This window comes from Ictidomys tridecemlineatus, chromosome 1 (genome assembly GCF_052094955.1).
Source record: "Ictidomys tridecemlineatus isolate mIctTri1 chromosome 1, mIctTri1.hap1, whole genome shotgun sequence".
Taxonomy (NCBI): Eukaryota; Metazoa; Chordata; class Mammalia; order Rodentia; family Sciuridae; genus Ictidomys; species Ictidomys tridecemlineatus.
This window is the reverse complement of record NC_135477.1, coordinates 171283134-171306447: the sequence shown is the minus strand read 5'-3', so window position 1 is coordinate 171306447 and position 23314 is coordinate 171283134. Positions and strand designations below refer to the sequence as shown.

Sequence of the window (23314 nt, the reverse complement as noted above, 5' to 3'; positions counted from 1 at the left end):
TTTTTTTTTCTTTATTTCCTTTCCCTCTTCAAAAAGATGTTTCTTAAGAACATTTGGCTTAATGGAGAGTTTGCAGCGGAATGTGCCTTGCCTTCCTTGAGGAATGAGGGCTGGCCCCTTGTTTTTCCCACTAGGGGTAGTTTTTTTTTACTAAACGTCTTCTGATAATGCATTTTTAACACTGTAGAACAACCTCACCTGGCGCACACTAGACACTCATTCTTTGTTGAACATTGTTGGATGAATCCAAAGTACATGGACGCATATGCCATGTGTTGTCACCACAGAACCTCTAGCAGTTATACCACGTGAGACAACCCTGAGACTCTGGAAAGAGCGGGAGGCCCGTTTCATCAGATCTGAGTCCAGTCGAGCATCAGACTACAGTGTGGGAAAGGAAACACCACAGAAACAAGGCTAGGTGTTGGGTGCAAGGTAGTAATGGCAGTGAACCCCTGAGCTGCATGCTGAACTTCCTGACTGCTGAGGTCCATTTTCCCACAATAGCCATGATTTAGATTGTGTCACTTCCTTGCTTAAAGATCTTGAAGCCAGGCATGGTGGAGCACGTTGAGGTCCCCAAAGAGAGCAGTTACCAAAAGCCTGTAATCCCGGCAGCTCAGAAGGCTGAGGCAGAAGGATCGTGAGTTCAAAGCCAGCCTCAGCAAAGGAAAGATGCTAAGCAACTCAGTGAGACCCTGTCTCTAAAAAAAATATAAAATAGAGCTGGGGATGTGGCTCAATGGTTGAGTGCCCCCAAGTTCAATCCCTGGTACAAAAAAAAAAAAAATTCCCTGGATATAATCTCTGGTCCTTGCGTACTCTACTACATTCTCTCCTGCTCCCTTCCCATGCTTCATGTCCCTCTTTCCTCCCTCCCCTCCCTCCTTTCCGTCCTTGTGCTGGTGATAGAACTTAGACCCTTGCCCATGCTAGGAGAATGCTCTGCCCCTCTATACCCCCAGCTCCCTTCATTCCTCTGGAGGCACACTGACCTCAATTCTGTTCCTTGAACAGGTCCAACTTGTTCGTGCCTTTGCACTGGCTGTTCTTTGAGGCTTCTTATGTATCTATAGTGTGGTTCTCTCCCCTCACCCAGTGTGGTATTTCCCCTCCGTATCACTGTTTTATTTTCCTTATAACAGTTACCAGTATCTGAAATCATTTCCTATTTGTTTGCCATCTTTCCTCCCACACTAGACTTTCTGCTCCATGAGAACAGGCCTGTCTTGTTCAGGGCTGGGGACTTGGTGCCTACCACGGAGCCTTCCTGCTTTGTATGAAGTGATGAGCAGGATGAATACATCAGTGTTTACTGTCTTCATGAGAAATCTGCAGAGAAGTGTTTCATAGGAATGTAAGGATTAAGGGACCTTGTAGGACTTGCTGTAGGAACCTTACAGGTGCTCTGCCTTTCCATGTATCACCCCTGCGTGGGACACCATGGCCCCTTCATATAGTGTGGACTCAGGATAAGTCTTGGGGTTTGTAGCCACCCTGCACAGGGCCCACTGGGTGACAGGCAATCCTTGTAAGAAAGGCTTTGTTATTTCTTTGGATCATTGGACCAGTGATAGGGTTGAGGTCCCCAAAGAGAGCAGTTACCAAAAGCCATGTGTCTGGCAAGGGCCTGGTGCCCAGGAGCAGGACCCTGTATTGGAAGACCGCCTGTCTGGGTAAGGCATCCTGTCCTGTGAATGGGGCAGTGAAGCCCCCCTCCTGCCCTGGGGGCTCTGGAGGAATCTCTCCTGCTTCTGGCTCTCAGACTACCTTTCTCCCATGTTAAGCCCTTAAATTCCTCCTTTGATCATCCTTCCTGGCCCTCTTGCTCCTGTGGAAGCCACCTAGACCCCGCCTCCCTTCCGCTCCCCCCCTCTGAGCTTTCTGCTGGGTGTGGGGTGCCGGTGCACAGGAGCAGGACCCTGGATTGGAAGACCGCCTGCCTGGGTAAGGCATCCTGTCCTGTGAATGAGGCAGTGGAGTCCCATTCACAGGGAACGGGAGAGCCAGGTTTCTTACCTGCTGTTGCTACCTGAGTGCCCTTTGGCCCTATTCACTGAACTTGAGGGAGGAGCCAGCACATCACAGCCACCTGGCAACAAGGACAAGGGGGCACGCCTATAACCTCAGTGACTTGGAGGTCTGAGGTAGGAGGATTGTAACTTTGAAGCCAGCTTCAGCAATTCAGTGAAGCCCCATCTCAAAATAAAAAATAAAGAGGACCAGATAGGCTGCTCAGTGGTAAAGTACTAGTACCAGACAAGCAAACCCATAGTCACTTTTTATTTTCTTTTTGGGCAGAAAGATACATCTACCAAAGTTTAAAATGAATACGGAATTTTGACTCCAAAGGATTAGCAGGTTTGGGCAAGTTTGGAGTACCCATGGTGGAATTAGAACACGACGGGATGGCACTCAGCCTGAAGGCCACTTTTCCTGCCCAGCCTCTCTCCCTTCTGCCATGTGTCCTTGTCCCAACAACCTGTGTTTGCCTCTCTCATGATCTTTGTTACCTATGTAGTAAACATGTCCTGCGCATTAGACCCTGAGCTTCTGTGGGCATGAACGTGCCTTGTACTTCGGGGTCCCCAGACAGAGGGACCTTGCAGTCACAGACAGTAAGGAGCCCATAGGTTGGAAACAGGTCCAGGATAGACTCTACTGGGGGATGTTGAATGGCTGTGCAGAAGTTCTTCCCAGGGATCCTATGTTGGGTCCTTGGCTTCTGTCATGGGGTATCTCCTAGCTTATCCAGTGTTGTAGTTTAGTTATCAGATGTCCCCAAAAGCTCACATGTGAGACAATGTAAGAACATTCAGAGGTGAAATGATTGGGTGAGGAGAAATTTAACCTAATCAGTGAGTTAATCCCCTGGTGGGATTAACTGGGTGGTAACTGAAGGTAGGTAGAATAAGGCTGGAGGAGGTGGTCATTGGGGCCGTGTCACTAAATGTCACTGTCTTAAGAGCAAACACCTGATTGTATCAGAGCTTGAATGTAAATTGTTTTGGGGTAAAATTTTTTTTTTTTTTTAACAAGGCAGGGAAATATTTAAACTGTCAATCAGGACTCTAGGGTCTGGTGCTTTAGTTTGTTTGCAATGGTCTCTAAGAAATATGCTCTCCTTAAACCACCCTGAAGAGTTAGCCTCTGTGGGTGCTGGCCTCATTCTAGGCCCTGAGAAGGACCAGGCCAGACCTTGTCAGGTCAGGACCTCCCTGTTTGGTCCTGGTGGGTGTCCATACCTATATATGGTGCTTCTCACCTTGAAGTGCTTTGGCCTCTGCTGTTGTCTGGCCTTTAATTTATCAGGGGAAGAAATGCGTCAGGGCTTCTGTCTCGCCTGAACTCTACCAGCAACTAATGGTAGAATCTCATCCTAGATCCATCCTTGGCTCCTGAGTTACAACTGTGTTGTTTTCTAGCAACCCCTGAAGTTTGCATGTTCTTTTGTTTCTTTCTTTCCATATATATATATTTTTTTCTCACTCTTTTGCCTAGATTCCTTACATTTTTACACCATAAGCTGCACATCTGTCTCCTTATAGAAAGTGGTGGTTTTTCCATGTCTTTACCCAGCTTTGAGCTTCTGCAGCCCCAGGCAGGAGTTCTTCCCCCTATCACAAAACTTGCCCAGATCTGCCAATAGGAAGGTATTTCAGACCCTGTTGTTGGGCTGCGTCTGCCCAGCTTACATCTAGGAACATGCAGTTCAGGCCTTCCTTTCAAACCCAAATGTGGGCCTTGACAAGACCTTATCTACTGTACTGACAGGGTGCTTCCTGGTGATGCAAGTGACTTGGCATTGTCACTTGAGTCTTCGAGTGATATCTTAAGTGATGGACCCTCATGGTCCTTCCTGGAGGTGAGGGCACCAAGCTTCACAGTACAAGAAGGAGTTTTCCTTCAGTTCACATTGCCAAGGTGATTTGAGTGATCCTCAGAGATGTGTACAGACAGGGTGAAAGATGGGAGAAGAACCAAAAACTGAAGATGGGGTTGGAGAGCTCGACAATATGTCATCCAAGAAAGTGTCCAGCTTTGAGACTCCCTGGCTGCAATGCCTCACCTATGTCTTGTTTTTTTGTTTTTCTTTTTTTCCTTTATTTTTATGGTCCAGGGAATTGAGCCCAGGGGTGCTTTATGACTTGACTACATCCCAGCTCTTTTTATTTTTATTTTGAGACAGGGTCTAAGTTGCTGAGGCTGGCATAGAACTTGTGATCCTCCTGCCTCAGTTTCCCAAGTCACTAGGATTATAGGCATGGCCCCGGTACCTGGCCCTCACCTGCATCTTATAGGAAACTAGTGGCACAATCGAATCAGGACTCGGCATTGTCACTGAATCCTTCGGTCTTAGAATACCAAAGTGCACACTGTGTGTGTGTGTGTGTGTGTGTGTGTGTGTGTGTGTGTGCGCGCACAACACCCATTTGAAGCTTGATCTCAGCGCACCTTGTCTGTGGAAGAAGCAGACTTATCTTCAAAGGCTTTTTTTTTAATCTGTAACACCTGCCACCCAGGTGTTCCAGGGAGAATATGGATCTGTGTGCACTCTGTCAACCTCCAGGCCTCCAGGGTGTGGGATGGGGAAGGACTTGGCTGGGCACCCTGGTTGACAGGGGAAGTCTGTGCACTCTATGTAAGGGGAGGACGTTGAGGGCTGGGAGCTGGCCCCATGCCCCTATCCTTGACTTGTCCTTTGTCTTCCTAAATCACTTATCCCCTTGGGTAAAGGGAGTGCAGCCAATGATTCTCTGGTGCACCTGGCAGCGGGAAGTGACTCTGGGTTATTACACACACGTACACGCACACACACACAAGCACACAAAGTATTTGTTTCAGAAACTGCAAAAATAAATATAAGCAATCGGAAGAAAGTCAGGTTCCCCTCCCAATCTACCACTTGAAAATGACCTCTGATAACACTCGATGTATATTCTGCTCTTTTGTATGCAGGAATTTTTAGATTTTTTTTAAATTTCTTTTTAGTTATTGGCAGACACAACATCTTTGTTTGTATGTGGTGCTGAGGATCGAACCCGGGCCGCATGCATGCCAGGCGAGCGCACTACCGCTTGAGCCACATCCCCAGCCCAATTTTTAGATTTTTTTAAAAGTAAAACTGGAAAGGGACTTTGGAAATTTTCTGTTCATTTTGCCTAAGCATCTTTCCACATCATTCTTCTCCACCCAATTCCTGATTGCCGGATCCTAGCAAAAAACTTAGAAATAATCACTTGTGTTTATTAGGAATAGAGAATACATGAACATGATTAAAAGGAAATGCTGTATAAAAGGATAGTGAAAAGATTTCCTTTCATCCTATCCCCCAGTTTCTCTTCCCCAAAGGAAAAGGATCTTAACATCTCATAGTCATTTATGAGTCGTTGTGTGCAAGCTTGAGCAAGCATAAATTGTCTGTGTTTTGATATGCTTAGTAGTATGATTTGCATACTTTCCTTTACCATTTTATTATTTTAGTGTTTGCATAATCATCTAAATATTTTTGTAAAACCGTGGAACAGAAGCTCAATGAGCAGAAAGGGATGCTTTGTCTTCTGCTGGGGTTATAACAGTAATGGTGTGTAGTAGAAACTCAGCAGGTTGGGCTGGGGATGTGGCTCAAGTGGTAGCGTGCTCGCCTGGCATACGTGCAGCCCGGGTTCGATCCCCAGCACCACATACAAACAAAGATGTTGTGTCCTCAGATAACTGAAAAATAAATACTAAAATTCTCTTACTCTCTCTTTAAAAAATAAATAAAGTAGGAAAGGTATATTAAAAAAAAGAAACTCAGCAGGTTCATATTGAATGAATGAATAGAATGTTTTCTTTTGGTTACTTCTATTCATATAGATGCATTTTATTTTACAAATATGCCATCAAGTGTATTATAGTTCTCTAACTTCGCTTTTTTCATGAACTAGGTGTAAGACACGATTTTCTAGGTTATTAGTTACTCCTCTCCAGTCTCACTATAATGTTCTATTTCATGGCTACACCATGGTTTGATGAACTCATCTCCTTATTGGGTATTTAGGTGGAGCTGCTTATTTTTTTTAATACCAAAGAATAATTTATATATGGTATGACATACAGATCTTAGGTATACAGTGAGTTTTGCCAAATTTGCCCACTCAGGTCACAATGGAAGATGGAAGATATTACCATCAACCTAAAAAAGCTCCCTATTCCCCTCCTCGGCCAGTCATTCCATCCCACGCCCAGCACCAAATAGTCCTCGACCTACTTTTGTTTTTGTAGATTAGATTAGTTTTTGCCAGAGTTTCATATAAATGAAACTTATATGGACTCCTTTCTGACTTCCTTTTTTTTTTTTAACTTAATGTAATGCTTATGAGATTCACAGACATTGTTTCTATCAGTAGTCTATTTTTTTTTAAGGCCGAGTAATAAATCATTGCATGTATGTAACACAGTTTGTTCATCCATCCCCCCAGTGAATGCTTTTTGGATTGTGTCTGGTGAACCATTGAATTTACCATTGGATTTTACATAGTCCTATGGTGGTGGTCCTTGTCTGTATATCTGTAAGTATGCTTATGGTAATGAATTTCTAATTTGAAATTGCTGGTCACAGAGTATGATTTTAAGAACCTTGAATGTCATCAGTTAATCAGCCTGAGAGGTTGCACTGTTTTGCACTTGCACTGATGTGATAGAATGACTTCTTCCCAATAACTTTGCGAACCCTGAACATAATCCTTTAAAAAAAAAAAATTACTGCCATTTGGATTGGTTAAAAATCATGTTTCATTGGTTTTGTTTAAAATGACCAGGAATCCAGAATGGGGAAAACACTAGATAATGGGAAGAGTATTCTCTGGATCATCTCTGGTATCCATGGACCTCTGCCTGCAGCAGGAAACTGGCCTGAGACCCTTGTCAGGGGCTGGATGAGGACTGTTGAGGGAACCTACCCAGAAAATTCATCCTTCCCCTCTTCATCCCAGCCATTGCAGTGTGTGTTGCTCTCCCCAGCCCCAAGTGGCAGTCACTTGGTAACTAAGTCTTTGGGAGGCAGAATTTGAATTGTCCTGAGGCACCAGTCCCTTGCATGTCACTGGAGAAAATGGTGCCAGAACCTGGGCATTCTTATGACAGGAAGCACCACACAGTGATGCCAGATACTTAGTCTAGAAGTGCTCATTGGGGGACTTGAGTGGGTGGGTTGTGGGGAGACAAGGAGGGAGGGAAGGATGTAATACAAGACAGAGCATTAGGAATTGGATAGATTCAACCGCAAAGCAGAGTTGGAAAGAACTGCAGTGCCCATCAGAAGGGAGTCGCTTACACCGTGGCTCATCCATACACTAAAATTATGGTGGAGTCACTAGGTATGGCCAGACAGACAGCCTGTCTTGTGTGATCATTGATGTTTCTGAATGTTGTAAAAAAAAAAAAAAAAAAAATTCCAAATAAGTAATATTGGGGATAGCTCAGTTGGTAGAGTGCTTGCGTAGCATGCATGGGGCCCTGGGTTCAATCCCCAGCACCAATCAAAAATAAATTTAAAAAAAAAAATCCAAATAGGGCTGGGGATGTGGCTCAAGCGGTAGCGGCATGTGCATGGCGCTGGGTTCGATCCTCAGCACCACATAAAAATAAAATAAAGATGTTGTGTCCACCGAAAACTAAAAAATAAATATTAAAAATTCTCTCTCGGGCTGGGGATGTGGTAGCACGCTCGCCTGGCATGCGTGCGGCCCGGGTTCGATCCTCAGCACCACATACCAACAAAGATGTTGTGTCCGCTGAGAACTAAAAAATAAAAATTAAAAATTCTCTCTCTCACTCTCCTCTCTCACTCTCTCTTTAAAAAAAAAATTCTCTCTCTTTAAAAAAAAATCCAAATAATTCAGAGAACCTCTGACTCTGATATTAACTGCTGTTTTTGCCCTTAATTTTTATAGAAATCTTAAAATATTATAAAAGTAGAGAGAGTGATTCCCCCTGTGCCTTTCACCCAGCTTTATTACCCATTTGGTCTGTTCTTTGGACAACATGTCATTTTATTCACAAAGGTCAGCTGCAGTTAAGGCCTTTAAAAAAAAAAAAACATAACTATGCCATTATGACACCTAACAAAATTACCAATAGTTTATCAATATCTTCCATTGTTCAGTCCTTGTCAGTTTTCCCATTGTGTCAGAAATGGCTCTTATAATCAACCAGATGTGGTGGCACGTCTACTTTGGAGGCTGAGGCAGGAAGATCACTTGAACCCAGGAGTTCAAGGCCAGCCTGAGCAATATAGTGACACCCAATCTTTTATTTTTAAAAAGGTTTTTATAGGGATTTGTTTACATTATAATCCAGATAAGTCTGTGCATGGTGGTTTTTTTTTTTTAAATTCAGTTTAGTATATTATTCTCTAATGTCTCCTTCCTCTGACATCCTTTAAATTTTTTTTTTTTTCAGGCCGTTGGTTCTCTGGGAAGCCAGTACATGTGTCTGCCATGTTCTTACCTGTTCCTTCCTCATGCTCTCATTTGTACTCTCTGTGAACAGTTTGGTTTATGTACTTCCCACTCTTGTGGGATTATAACGTGCTTTAACCTACTTCTTCTCTGGCTTTAGACTTCCTCAGTGAAGGTGTCCCTGACTCCCCAACAAGTTCAGGGCTGGGCCCCTTGTTATATCTTCCCAGACCACCCACATGATTCCTTCAACTCTTAGCAGAACTTGTACTCACACACTTACGTGATTGCCTGATGTCCGTTTGGCTCCCTCCCTAGACCACGGGCCATGAGGGCAGGCGCTCCCCCCCTCCCCCAGCAGTTCTAAGCCAGGTTCACGGTTGCACAAGGGCCCCTCAGTGTGTGCACATCACAGACGCCTTATCTGACTGTACGTTGCAGCCCACAGATTGCCTTCCTGGACTTCCCTGTCGCAGCAGTCTGGTGGGGCAGGTGGCGCAGCTGCCAGTAACTCCATCACATTGGTAGAGAAACAGCCTCCCAGAGCTTAGGCACGTGGTCCCAGTCCACCTGTCAAATGGGAGACTGGAGGCCTCAAAATCTTGTGATCTGCTACCCCTAGCCTCACCTTAGCCAAAACACACAGGCTGCAGAAGAATTGCAATGGGCCCTGAAGTTAGTGATGGTGTAATGTGGACTTCCCCTCAGACAGCTGACATGGGGCAGTGGCCCAGCTAGGTGAGAAGGTGGGGGTTAGTGATACAGAGCTGTTGACTTGGAGTCAAAATCTCTCTTTAGTCTCCTTTGCTGTTAACTTTCAGTTTTGACTCGATTTCAAACTTAGAGAAGAGTTGCAAGCATAGAACCCGATTTTGTGAACATTTTAACGTATTTGTTTTATCTTTGTCTTTTCCTACATGTGCACATTTCTTTTCTGAACCCTGTTGCAGAAATGATACCCCATTAGCCTTTAATGCTTCAGAGTTTGTTCTCATGGTTATGGTTATCTTTAAGATTGACTATGAAGTTGTTTCTGGAAGGTTTTTTTTTTTTTTTTTTTTTTCAGACAAAAGCTAAGGACCGGGGTTGGGGATTTAGCTCAGTGGCAAAGCGCTTGCCTAGCATGCGCAAGGCCCTGGGTTCAGTCCTCAGCCCTGGGGGAAAAAAAAAAGCTGAAAAAAGAAAACCAAGGTAAAAGCTAAGGACCCCGTGCCTGGTGTCAGGTACACTTCTGGAGGGGAGATTGACATTGTGGTCAGAAATGGAGAAGCCGTGCATGGGTCCTGGTAGGCTCTGTCAGCCTGAGTCTGGGGAAGGCAATGTTCTGTCTTATTTCCTTGGTCCTCTCCTTGGTTTGATTGGCACACACTGTCCAGGAGGTAACCTGTATTCATCCACTTTTTGTTGCTGTGATAAAATATCTGAGAAAATCCACTTAAAAGAGGAAAGATTTACTTTGGCTCACAGTGTCTGAGGTTTCAGTCCATAGTTGGCTGGTTTCGTTGATTCCTGGGTCTGAGGTGGGGCAGCACATCATGGTGGAAGGGTGTGGCAGAGCAAAGCTGCTCAGGGCAGCAGAGATGCAGAGAGAGAGAGAGAGAAGGAGGGAGAGAGAAAAGGGGCCAAAGATAATATATATCCTTCCACTTGCATACCCCAGTGACCTACTTCCTCCAACTAGGCCCACCTCCTGATAGCCCATGGATCTGTGAACTCTCAATGGATTAAACCACTTATATGGTTAACATCCTTGTGATCCAATCACTCCCTGAAAGCCATCTCTGAACACTTCCACACTGGGGTCTAAGCCTTCAGTACAAGAATCTTTGTGCAGCATTCCTGATCCAAACCATAACATAGCCTCGTCATTCACAGTCACTGAATGAGTACAGTGTATTACCTGTGGCCTCATGGGAAGCTCTGCCAGGAGGAACCATGGCCCAAACTCTGCCCTCAGGGTCCTTGGCATAACTGAGGACATGGTCATATAAAGCCACTTGCAGCCACACATTGTGGCCATAATGGCTAGTAATGATAGTCCACCTTTAACAAGTTCACCTTGTTATATCTTCCCAAACCACCCACATGATTCCTTCAACTCTTTTGTTCACTTTGTGCTAAGGGCTTGCATTCTGTTCCCTTCCACTAGCTCAGCCTCCAGGCAACCCCCTCTAGAAGGTCTTATAATTGTTCCCATTTCACAGGTGAGACATGCAAAGTTTAGAGAGTTAAATAACTTCCCCAAGACCACCCAGCTAGTAGGCAGCCTGGCCCTAAAGCTCACACTGATGACCACTCTCCCCTTGCCTGGGAAGTCTTGAAAAGCTGTTAAAGAGGACATGTTGTTTAATACAGGTTTAAAGGATGAGTAAAGGAGAGAAAGGTATGGAGGAAGTTCTTCTACCAGGCTCAGGGCAGCATGTGATAGTCAGATGCCAGTGTGTGAGCCCCATGAGGCCTGGTTTGCTGGTTTGGTGAGGTGAAGATGGGCATCAGGGAGATGGATCAAGAGCATTGGCTTTGGGGATGTTGAGCTCCCTGGATGTTTCAGTCCTGAGAGCAGGTACAGAGCTATGGGACAGATGTAAGAAGGGGGTGCTGGCTCACTGGAAGTGGACCCTGACTATTGAGGTGTTGTAGCCAGCCAGGGTGATGGCATCCAAGCCAGCACAGGAAGAACAGAGATTTGAGAGGTTTTAGACTCAGAGGTCAAGAGGACCAGTTAGATAGATGAGACAGGAAAGATTTCAAGTTGCTTCCTCGCTGGAACAAAGTAACTCCGGAACTGAGCATGGTCAGCCTTTTTCACAGTGAACATTGTTCTTGAAGAATCCCAGAAGGAAACTGTTAGCTTCTAGTAATCTCAAAGGACACGCTGCCCTGAATGAAGGGAGTAGATGTTTACTGGGTACCTGCTGCGTGTGCCAGAGACTGCCAATGCCTTGTGGACATTATCTCATTTGTTTATTAAAGTTGCTTCTGAAAGAGAAAGAACCAGTTAAACGTACTGCCCGAGGCACTGGCTGTTCTTTGAATATCAGTGCCTGTTCATTCTTTCTTTCAACGCATTTTTATTTATTTATTTATTTACTTACTTACTTACTTACTTACTTATTTATTTACTTTAAGCAGCTGACTGTGTGCCAGCCTCAGTGTAAGCCACCATGTTTTGAACAGAATTAAGTTCTTTACCTTTTTGGAGCTGATAGTTGGGCATCGGACTCAAACTTGCCCAGCTCCATCTCCAGGGATTCTGATTGAGTAACAAGGGAGTATGTTCAGTTCCTAGGGTTGCTGTGGCAAAGCGTACACACGGAGAGACTGAAAACAACAAAGTCATTCTCTTGCAGTTCTAGAGGCTGTAAGTTTGAAATTGAGGTGTGGGTAGGGCTGTGCTGTCTCTGAAGCCTTCTCCAGCTTCAGGAGATCCCAGGCAGCTCAGGGTGGTCCTGAGCTTGTAGCTGCATGCCTGCACTTCCTGCGTCCACCTTCGCAAGGCCTTCTTCTCTGGATATCTACCTTGTCTTCCCTCTGCATATCTGTGTGTGTGTGTGATCATTCCCCATCACTTTTTTTTTAATCATACTTGGGACTGAACCTAGAGCCTTATACATGCTGAGCAAGAGGTCTACCACTGAGCTATCTCCACCCATGTTTTCTCTTCTTATAAGGATACCAGGTGTTGGATGAAGGCCCATCCTATTCTAATTTGATCCCCCCCTTTTTTTTGTAGTTGTAGATGGACAGGATGCCTTTATCTTATTTATTTTTTAATGTGGTGTGGAGGATCCAATCCAGTGCCTCATGCATGCCAGGCAAGTGCTCTGCCACTGAACTTCAGCCCCAGCCCCCATATAATCTTATTTTCACTTGATTCCATCTGTAAAGACCCTATTTCCAAATGAGGTCACGTTCTTAGATTCTGGGTGGATGTAAAATTTGGGGGAACACTATTCAACCCAGTGCAAGGAAGAACCTCTGTTTTTAAACAGGTCTCCAGGAGACACTAATGCATGTGGTTAACTGATGACCCTCTGAGAAACTTTGGACCATAGATGGGCAGGGGAGCAGAGTCTCAGCCTTGCGGGGAGTAGCAGGAGTTACTCACTGAACCATTCTGGGCTTCATGCTAGAGTCAGGCTGCCCAGGAAAAGCACCAGAACCAATCTGGAACTCAGGGATGGAAGCTTGAAGTTGACAGTGAAAAGCTTTGGACACAGAGTGGTAAGAGCCACTGCACAAGAGTGGTAACCCTGGGCTGGGAATGTAGCTCAGTGACAGAGCTCTTGTCTAGCACGTGTAAGGCTTTGGGTTCCGACCCCAGCACGGAATGAGCAAGGGGAAGAAAACAAGGTGAGTAACTCAGAGGGGAAAAGAGAGATTCAAGCCTAGGACTTATTACAGAGAGGTTGTGTCCTGCCCCTGGATATGGCAGGCATGGAGAATGAGGAGCATTCCTGGTTCGGGCGGTGTGAGGGATGTGGTCCTATCAGGAAGCCACTGAAGTGAAGAACTTTGGAAGCAGGGATATAAAAAGGCCCTTTGCAGGTGTTTGGAGGGGTGGAATGGGGACCATCAGGGACCATGCAGATGCATATGGTCACCATCAGGTGCCCTGGCAGCCATGCCTGAGCATGGTACAGAGATTTGCTCAGGGGGCAGTGACTCTGGCTCCTGGGAATGAGGAGTGGTGCTGGCCCGCCTGCCATTTGCTGAGGGGTAGAGGGCCAGTGACAGACAGATGTCCCTGGGTGCAACTTCTCACTCTGTTGGACGGAAGCTTGGGCCAGACTTCAGCAGGAGGGTCATTGCTAGCATTGCTGGCTTCTCGTGCTGCGGTCTGCCCTCCAGAGGGTGTCGAAACAGTTCCCACAGAGGTGTAACCACTTTACCGAAAGTGCCTCCTCAGATTGTGTTAGGCAATGACAGAGAGGGAAGGAGGGAGGTGCCTGGCTGGGCTTTCGGGTCAGTGCTGGGGACTCCTGAGGCCTCTGAGGAACACTCCCTCTTCTGTCTCTTTCCCTTCAGATCTGCAGGTCTGCTTCCTGTTGGTCACTTAGGTTATACATGGTCTGTCTTTATATCTTGCTATAATAAATAAAAGGCTTTAAATTATTTAATTATATCTGTCTGTGGAATATGGATAGATATGCATAAATCTGTACTCTCAGAAGACGGTATACAACTATTCATCATAATAAGCAATTCCAAATTACACATGTAGGCCTGGGGGTGGGGGGCGGGGATGCGCAAGAAGCTGAATTTCTGCAAAAGAGAAGTCTGTCCTTCCTTGCCTTAGGGTGGCACGGGCCTCAGTCTACCAAATAGCAACAGAGAGCTTCCAAGGAGGGTGCTGTTTACGGAGGATTGGGAGCTGCCAAAATTATAATATATTAAAAATATATATTACATGTGAGGTGGGACAGGGGCAAGGGATTTCATCTGGAGTCCAGTCCCAGGACCTCTCAAGGGAGGGCACCCAGTTCTGGACTGCCTGGGGCTTCTGCCATCTGCAGCCTCTTGTAGGCCTATCCCGGACCCTTCGTGCCAGGGCCATATGGAAATTTTTACCAGGGCAGTTCTGCAGGTGGAAGCTTTGCTTGTTAATCTCAGCAAGCTTTTCAGTAAATCTCTAGGCTTAGAATCATCAAATTATTAGGCACCTAGCCAGGGATTTCTGCCAGGGTCTAGCCTTGCAGATGTGCTAGAGTTTAAATCCCCCAGCAGCAGCACCCTAAAGCACTATTTCCCAAAAGAAGCTTTCTGCCTCCCGCAAATGGGGTAAGGAATGGTATCCTGTGGATCAATGAATTGAAACTAGAGTTTCCCAAAGTTATATACGTTTTATTGCTGAATATATGTCTCGGGGCCTCTCCTGGGCTAATGCACTATTCCTTATTCACGAAGAAGCAGTGTGATATGCAGTGTTTCCCAAACTATGGCTCCTAGAACCCTTTGCTCCAGGGAGCATACTCTGAGAAACATTGCCTCTAAAATGGATACATAATTTATCATTCTTCTTGAAATTCCCAGTTCTCCATAAACACTGACCTGCTTCCTCTGGAAATCCTTTATTGCTGCTGGGTAGACCAAAGCTCCTTTCCTTTCCCACCCTAAGGCAAGGAAATGCCTCTCTTTCCCCTGGAATTTAGCTACTCCGGTTCGGTTTTCTCCTGCCTCCCATCTGGCCTTCCTGAGGGTTTGGAATTGCTCACTAGCATGGGTAGTTTGCTACAACCTAAATAATTTTTTTTCCCTCTCCTGTTCTTTTCAAGTATTTTCCATAGCGAGCATCTCTTTCGGGTCAGATATTGGGGTCACTAGGCTGAGCAGCTGAGCCCGGTCCCTGCTTTTGTGATGTTTGCAGTCTGGTGGGAAGAAGGGCAGTAAGAGTGAGTGGGCTGATGGATGAGGAGTCCAGGGCACCTGGGGAGTAGCTGACAGAAGCATGAGCAGGGGGCAGAAGGCGGAGGTGACTTAAGCTGACGTGTGACATAGCCAAGAGTTAATAATGAGAGTGAAGCTGCAGGCAGCTAGAAGAAAATACAGCCTGCAGGACAGCAAGGGTTAAAGGGAGGATGTCCCCTTCTCCCCTAATAGGAGGAACCCGCTGATGGACTGAACTCTTACAGTGCACATGACCTTCAGACTCCTCCAAGGTTAGCCACAAAAGGCCTTAAGAGCCTATGTGTGAACAGCATGTGTGAAGCATTTTCTCCCCACCCTCCCTCTGTCCTGCAGCAGTCACAGGCCGGCCCCTGGGGCAGTGTCTGCCACATTCTGGCCTGTGGCTTGGGGTCTTGTGTAACTTTACTTGGGGTTGGCCCTGCCCATCTGCACGCCCTCCTGGCACAGGGTAACCCAGCTCAGGCAGGGAAGTGTGCCCCACTCTGCCAACTTGAGCACCACTGAGAGAGAGGGGCACCACGGTTGGGGAACAACAAGCACCTGGAGTGGACATCTTTTTTTTGGTATCAGGGACTGAAAACAAAGGCACTTAACCTCCCAGCCACATCCCTAGCCCTTTTTAGTTTTTATTTTGAAACAGGATCTTGCTAAGTTACTTGGGGCTTCACTGAATTGCTGAGGCTGTCTTTGAATTCAGCAGTCCTCCTGCTTCAACCTCCTAAATCACTGGGATTACAGGCTTGTGCCGCGTGCCCAGCTTACACCTGGAGTCTTCACAGATCTGTGCACCCGGCCCAGCGCTTCTGTATGTAGCTGTGTTTGGGGCTCTGTGTAAGGTTGTCACTCACTGATAACCCTCTTCCTACTGGAGCGCCCCCAGGCAAAGAAGTGATTTCCCTCTCCTTCCCTTCTTTTCTTTTGTGTTACTGGGGACGGAACCCAGGCCCTGGATCTTGCTAGACAAATGCTTTACTACTGAGGTGCACCCCAGCCCAAGGAGAGTAGAGTCAAGGCTGCCTGATACCACCCCTCCCAACCTCCTGAATGGCTCCTCTCATGTCAGAGATGCTGGCTTACAAGTCATGACAATGTTCCCATGATGGGGAGAAGTTACTTCTGGCAGTTACAGGGAAGGATGCAGGGGTAGGTAAGAAAGCCTCAGGGCATAGAAGGCCACAGGCAGATTGAGGATTCCCTCAGAGCATCCCCTCATTCAGTCCTACAAGCATTGTCTCACTCAGCAGGTGTTTTTATTTATTTATTTTTTTGTATGTACTACTGGGTCCTTTAAATGTTTCATTTGTTCTTTTTAGATAACATGACAGTAGAGTGTATTTTGACATATTATACAGACATGGAGTACGACTTTATTCTAATCAGGACCCCATTCTTGTGGTTGCACATGACACGGAGTTTCACACTGGTCAGATATTTATATGTGAACAAAGGCAAACTAATTCATCCTTACTGTGAGACAGGTAACCAGGGTACAGACTGAGCAGCAGGGAGCAGTCTGCTGCCTCAGGGAGAGCCCATTGTGTGGGGTAGGAGGGTGGACAGTTAATAAAAGCAGGTAAACTGCTGCTTGTGGGAAGTCCCCGGATGCTGTGGAGAAGGAGAGTTGGGAAAGGCCTCTGAGGAGCAAGATCCGAGGGAAGAGAAAGAGCCCAGATGTCCAGAATCAGGGTTGGTGAGGTCAGGGTCCAACACTGCAGTTAAATGCTAGGCAATGCTGAAAACATTGTCTGCGAAGCTGTCTTGGGGGCAGTGGAAAGCAGTTGTAGGTTGTGACCCTGTTGTATGAAAGTTTGCATCAGGAAGCAGCTAAGGGGTCCAGGTACCGCTCAGTCCTTGGGCTGGGGGGAGCTCAGCAGAGCAGCACTCACCCCACATGTCTTGAGGCCCTGGGCTCCATCCCCAGCACTAAGAAAGATGGACGAAATAAAACTCAGTTTTTCCCGCTGGGTCCCTCTGCGTTTCTATCTTTTTAAAAATTCATCAGTGCAGCTGGGCGCGGTGGTGCACACCTGCAATCCCAGTGCTCAGGAGGCTGAGGCAGGAGAATCATGAGTTCAAAGCCAGCCTCAGCAACTTAGCAAGGCTCTAAGCAACTCAGTGAGACCCTGTCTCAAAATAAAATATGAAAAATGTCTGGGGGTGTTGCTCAGTGGTTAATTTCCTATACTAAAAAAAATCATTATTTAAAATTCATCTGTGAACATATAATTAGTTAAAAAGAGAAAGGTAGAGAAAAGGAATGCCCTGGGGAAGACGCTGGTCTGGGCTTTGCATGGTTGGAGGATGAAGTGAGTACTGACTGGGCATTGAAGGGGCATTTATTAATAAAGGGCTGATTTTTTGTTAAAGGGCTAATGTAAGGTTGCCAGGAAACCCTTGGGAATGAATTGAGCTGGACTTCAATACAGTGGGTGTCTATCCTCTCTTCAAACTGGAAACCCCGTTGTTGAAATAAAGTGGTTATACATTGAATGTGTTTTGTTTTAATTTAGACAGTGTCAAAAAGCAGGAAAGTGAAAATCGTGAAAAACGTCAACACCTCTCACCCACCTGCCAGATAACTACTGAGAACATTTTAATATATTGTCTTCTAGTTGTTTTTTTTTTTTTTCTGGTCTGTAGTAATTATTTTAAAAAATAAACTACTGTGACCAAGTAGTGTACCAAGTGGTGGTGCACTCCTAAATCTCAGCTATTCCAGGGGCTGAGAGGCAGGAGGATCTCAAGTTTGAGGCCAGCCTGGGCAACTTAGCAAACCTTGTTCCAGAATAAAAATTAAGAAAAGGGTGGGGTGGTTTCATAGCTCATGGTAGAGCACTTATCTAGCATGTGTGGGGCCGGGTTCAATCCCCAGTACTGCAAAATAAATAAATCAACTACTGTGAGAAGTGGGTTTTTTTTTTTTTTGATCAAGAATGTCTTTCCACCCCCAAACTCAATCATGACCATCTGTCCCTTGCCACCATCTGCTCATCTCTAGAGGCACCTGTGACAGACAGGCTCTCCTGTCCAGCTCAGGTGATAAAGAGCAGGAGCTGGGAGGAGGGAAGGTTGTCAGGAGACCGAAGTCCTTCCCTCTGCCCCTTTGTCTCCAGTCCCACCACAGCCTGCTGCCGGCCACCCTGATGCTGCCCGGCCCTGCCAGGACTGTTACTGAGAGGAAGGCCACCTGCCCAGCCCAGTTGCTGCCCAGGCTCCTGTCTGAGCTGGTTGCTAACTGCCTGGCAGCAGCTGCCTGATCCAGGGAGAGCACTGCAAACTATCCTGGGCAGGCTGCCCTCTTGTTTCTGGAGTCCAGGCCACTCGGCAGAGGGACTGGCCTCCCGCACGTGGGCTGCTCCGCCTTCCCCGGAGCAGACCGACCAAGGTCCAGGGGGCTTGGGGAGGAGTCCAGATCCTTAGAGCACAGTCTTGAAACCCGTGCTTCTCCTCCCCTAATTGGGTTAGTGAAATAATCAGCTGGACGCAAACCAAACAGGACAGCGGCCCCACATGGTTGTCCTTGAGCCAAGGAGTCGCCCTTTTCTGAGGGACAGGAAGAAGCAGAGGCTCAGCAGAGGCCACTAATTCCATTTGGTTTGGGGACTCTGCAGGGGGCACAGAGATAGACAGGTGTCCTTCCTAGCTGAGGTGCCTCAATCCAGCTGTCAACAATCCCAAGGTAGAAAGCTTCATTCCATGTTTCTCAAAGTGGATTGGATTCCTTTTTAAAAAAAAAAAAAAATTTATTTTTCAGTTTTTGATGGACATAACATCTTTATTTTATTTTTATGTGGTGCTGAGGATCGAACCCAGTGCCCCACGCATGCCAGGCGAGTGCACTACCGCTTGAGCCACATCCCCAGCCCAATGCCTTTGTTTTTACGTGGTGCCGAGGATCAAACCCGGGTCCCGCCCATGCTAGGTGAGCGCTCTACCACTGAGCCACAATCCCAGCTCAAAGTGGGTTCCTTTGAGCTTACAAAAGAGACCAGGGCTCCAGGCCTTCGATAAAATCTGCTTACGTGGAGTTTGGTTATCTAGGAGTTTGAGAGAGGGGCCATTCATGCTTGCTGAGTGCCAGAAACTCCACATTTACAGTGGCATTTCTCCATTGCTCAAAGAGGACACTAAAAGCCAGAATTCACATGCCCAAGGTTAGCAAACCATGAAACTGAGATTCCAACCTAGAGCCACCAGACTCCACATCCTGTTCAGCAGCTTCCTGGTAAGCAGGGATTGGGGCAGTGTTTGATGCAGGGAAGGACGACCCTGTAGTCATTCTTTTTTACTCAACACACATTTTGTAACAGGGCCACCAAGAACAGCATGCCAGGAGAGAATAGGGAACCTGATTGGGGTGTTGAGGAAGTCAGAGAAGGCCTATCTTACGAAGTGACATTTAAACCAATATTTGAGCTTCAAGTAGAAATAGGGAGGAAGAGTATCCCAGGGAGACAGCTGTCAATGAAGCCAGATTTAAAGTTAGGTAGTCAGTGTAGTTAGATAAATCGGGTCTAATTCCGAGTGAAATCTAAAATGGAGCCCATGCTGAGAATGATTCCGAAAAGCAGGACAACTCATGGAATATTAATGAAGTCCAAAAAGGCCCTAGGCCAAAGTCCACCTCAAAGAAGTTTTAGTGAACAGCCCCCAGCAAACTTGAAGGTGCTGACTCAGAAGTCCTTCCTGCCCAGATTACTTCTTTGGCCTACCTGTGTCCCACCCCTCGGGCCTTCCCACCTACATTCCATCACTGAAAGAAACTGTAAAATGGAGAGACAACCGCACTTCCACGGATTCCACCTCTTGGGTCCCCTTCTTCCTCCGGGAGAAGTCTTTTCTGCTGTCCTTTAATAAACTTCTAATTTCTACTCTGACCTTGACTCGGCGTGTGCTTTTCTGGTGTTATTCTTCAACATTGGGGAAGCAAGGACTCGTCACCGGTCAACGGCGGTAACATCACTTTCACAGTCCTGCCCCTTTGAGACAGCCTTTTCTAGAAAATCTTGCCTGTTCGCTGCTCCTTCAACAGGGGTTGCTTGCCTACTCCAACTGTCCATAACTTTTATTTTTTCATGTGTTCGTGGCTTCCTTTGAGAATCTGCTCAAGGCAAAGGTTGTATTTTCCCAGAAGTGTGTCCAGAGGACAGGCATAAGGTGTGCTGCACTGATCTCTCTTCTCTCTCTCTTGGCACAAAGGAAAATCTAGAAGATGTTGAGCTCGATTGAGTTGAGTGGGAACGGGAAGGCAGGACGTTGCATTATCTGACTTGTGTCTCAAGGCCCTGGGCCTCCCTGATGAGGGTAGCGTGGTCCAGCCAAGGGTCACTTGGCAAAGGCTGACTTCCGGCAGCTGTGGCCTACCAGACATGAAGGATCTGTGATTGTGGTTGCTTCTGCTTTGACCTGAACTTAGAGCCCCTGTGCTTAGAGGAAATACCCAAACAGCAGCATGCTGGGGGGCCGGGGGTGCTGGAGGGCAGGAGTGGTGTTGGGAGGAAATGGTCAGCCCACAGTAGCTGCTGCTGCTGTATGGCCTTAGCTCAGGAGGAAGGCTGGCTGAGAGTTCTTCAAGCAAGGCTGTCCTGACCAGGTCGAGGCCCTGTCGAAACCCTTCAGAGGCCCCCAGGCCCTCCTGGCAGGATCTTAGCAGGGCCTCTAAAGCGGAAGCCAGCCCACCTTTCAGCCTGCTTTGGGTAGGCACACCCTGCCTGCCTGGCTGCTCCACCCTCTCCAGTTTCCCTAGAAACTGGAGCTCCAGGTTCCCCTGTGTGACTTTGCAGATGCTGTTTCTTCTGCTGAGCATACTTCCCTTCTGCCTCTTCACAAGTAGTTCCTAGATGTCCTTTCAAAACTTGGCTCCAGCCACCCTGTAATCCCAGTGGCTCAGGAGGCTGAGGCAGGAGGCTTGCAAATTGAAAGGCAACCTCAGTAACTGAGCGAGGCCCTAAGCAACTCAGTGAGACCCTGTCTCTAAATAAATCACAAAAAAGGGCTGGGGATGTGACTCCATTTCTCCTCTTTGAAGTCCATTCTAGGCCCAGGACCATCTGTACCCACCCCTGCAATTTACACCTTTCCTCTCTCCCTTTCCCCTCCCTCCCTGCCATTTCCCATCAACTGTGGGTTATTGAACACCCACCTGTTCTGATCACACTGGGAAGCTGGGGACACAATGATGAGCAAAAGCACTTGGAACTTGGACCCAAAGAGTGGGGTGGCCACATAAAGCATCAGATGGGGCGGGGTGTGGCTCAGTGGTGGAGCGTTTGCCTGGCAGGCCTGAGGCTCTGGGAGGGTTCAATCCCCAGCTCCTGCACCCAATCAGTAAGTTGAAGGACACACAAGAATGGTGGGTGGGGTCTTTTCCTTAAAACAGTTAAGCTGGGGATAAAAGATACCATGACTTCAAAAAAAAAAAGTTGGAAAAAAAGGATACGTTGAAAATTCTAGTCTCAGATCTGTTGCTAGTTCAGTAAAGCCTCAGGGTTAAGGGACTTTCTCAAACTCAGTTTCTTCATCTATAAATATTAGGGAGAGGAAGTAATTTATTCTGGCTCTGAGCACCTTCCATAAGCAAAGCCCTTGGGCTACGAGGATTGCTGAGTCCTGCCGTCTGGAAGATAGGGCCAAGAGGGGAGCAGTGTGAAGTCTGTACCCCAGCTTTGCTTGTGTAGGGCAAGCACCTCCCTTGAGGAGGATGGGGGCGCTCCGGGTCTGCAGCTGTTCCCCAGCACTCCTCACTGGTTGGAATTATGTAACTGCCTCACTGTTCATTACCGGCTCTCTTACTGGACCATAGGCTGCGTGAGCGTGGGTGGTGTGTCTGTCTTGTCTTTTTTAATAACAGCTTCCTTGGGACAGAATCATTCACTTCCCATAAAATTCGCCCTTTAACGTGTGCAGTTCAGTTGTTAGTATATTCGCAGAGTGATACAGTCATCTCCGTTGTCCAATTTCAGAGCTGTTTCCTCACTTGGCAGAGGAATCCCACCCCCCACGAACAACTCCCCTGGCCCCTGGCACCCGCTCATCTACATTCTGTTTGTATGGACTGACTCTTCTGAACGTTTTTCATAAATCAAGTCATATAATAGGTGGCCTTCAATGACTAGCTTCTGCCCCAGGTTTATTCCTGTGTGACCTGTGTCACATGTAGCCGTCCATTGCACAGCTATACCGGACACTTTGGTGAATCCATTTGTTAATCAGTTGATGGACATTTGGGTTGGTCCCACTTGGGGGCTGACATGAATAATGCCACTGTGAGCATTCGTGTCCAAGTCTGTGTGGCCGTGGGTTTTCCTTTCTCTTACGTATAAAGCAAGGACTGGAATTGCTGGGTCGTGTGATAACTCTATATCTCATATTTCAAGGACCTGCCAAACTCTTCCCACAGTGGCTACACTACTTTGCTTTCCCACCAGTGGGGGTTCCTATTAGCTCATATCCTCACCAGCACTTCTTTGAGTTGCAATTTTTTTTTTTTAAATCACCATCCCAGGGGGTGTGAGGTAGTATCTTATTTTGGAGTTGCTTTTCATTTCCCTAACAATAAGTAATGTTGAATATTTTTGGATGTATTTACTGGCTTCCTTTTTCTTTTTCTTTTTAAATTTTTTTTTAGTTGTAGATGGATACAATATCTTTATTTATTTATTTTTATGCGGTGCTGAGGATCGAACCCAGGGCTTCACACATGGAAGGCAGGTGCTCCACCCCTGAACTATAGCCCCAGCCCCTGTCTTCCTTTTTTTTTTTTTTTTTTTTTTTTTTGCAGCACTGTGGAACCCAGGGACTTGCACGAGCTAGGCAAGTGCTGTACCACTGAATCCCATCCCCAGCCCCAGGTTTTTAATTTTGAAATCTGACTTATGTATTTTTCTCTTGTGGCTTCAGTTTGGGCTATCATATCTAATCATATCACAGAGATTTCCTCCCGTTTTCCTCGAAGAATTTTATAGTTTAGATCCTACATTTAGGTATGTGTGTGCCTTATGCCAGATATAATGCCTCACATTTGGAAGGCACAGCATACAGATTGAGGAAAATGAATGCATCTGTGTGGAATGGATGGACACACCCCTCTTCCTAGTCCTCATCTTTGGTTAATTGAGTAAAGGATTGAGAGAGGCATTATACAGTGCTGGGGGTGTAGCTCAGTGGTAGAGCACTTACCCAGCATGTGTAAGACCTGGATTCCATCCCCAGCACCACCGGAGAGAGGGAGGAAGGAAGGAAGGGGGAGCCGGGTTTGTTTTAATGTCATCCCCCATGAAGCTGCCATTAGTGAGCTCTCATAATCCCTTTCTTGCCAACTTCTTGTTCCATTTTCCTTCCGTTTTGCTTCTCTTTAGTTCTTCTATTGTCAAAATACTGCTAAGACATTTCCTAAACACAAAAATCTAACGTACTTGGTTAAATGTTAAATATGGTAGATACACAAAAGTTTTCTTTCTGTC

General features: G+C 46.5%; 1 protein-coding gene across 2 annotated transcripts in view; it reads left to right on the top strand.

The window, feature by feature from the left end:
* Positions 1–23314, top strand: part of Ccnjl (cyclin J like) — a 53063-nt gene that overhangs the window by 3242 nt on the left and 26507 nt on the right. The window lies entirely within an intron of this gene.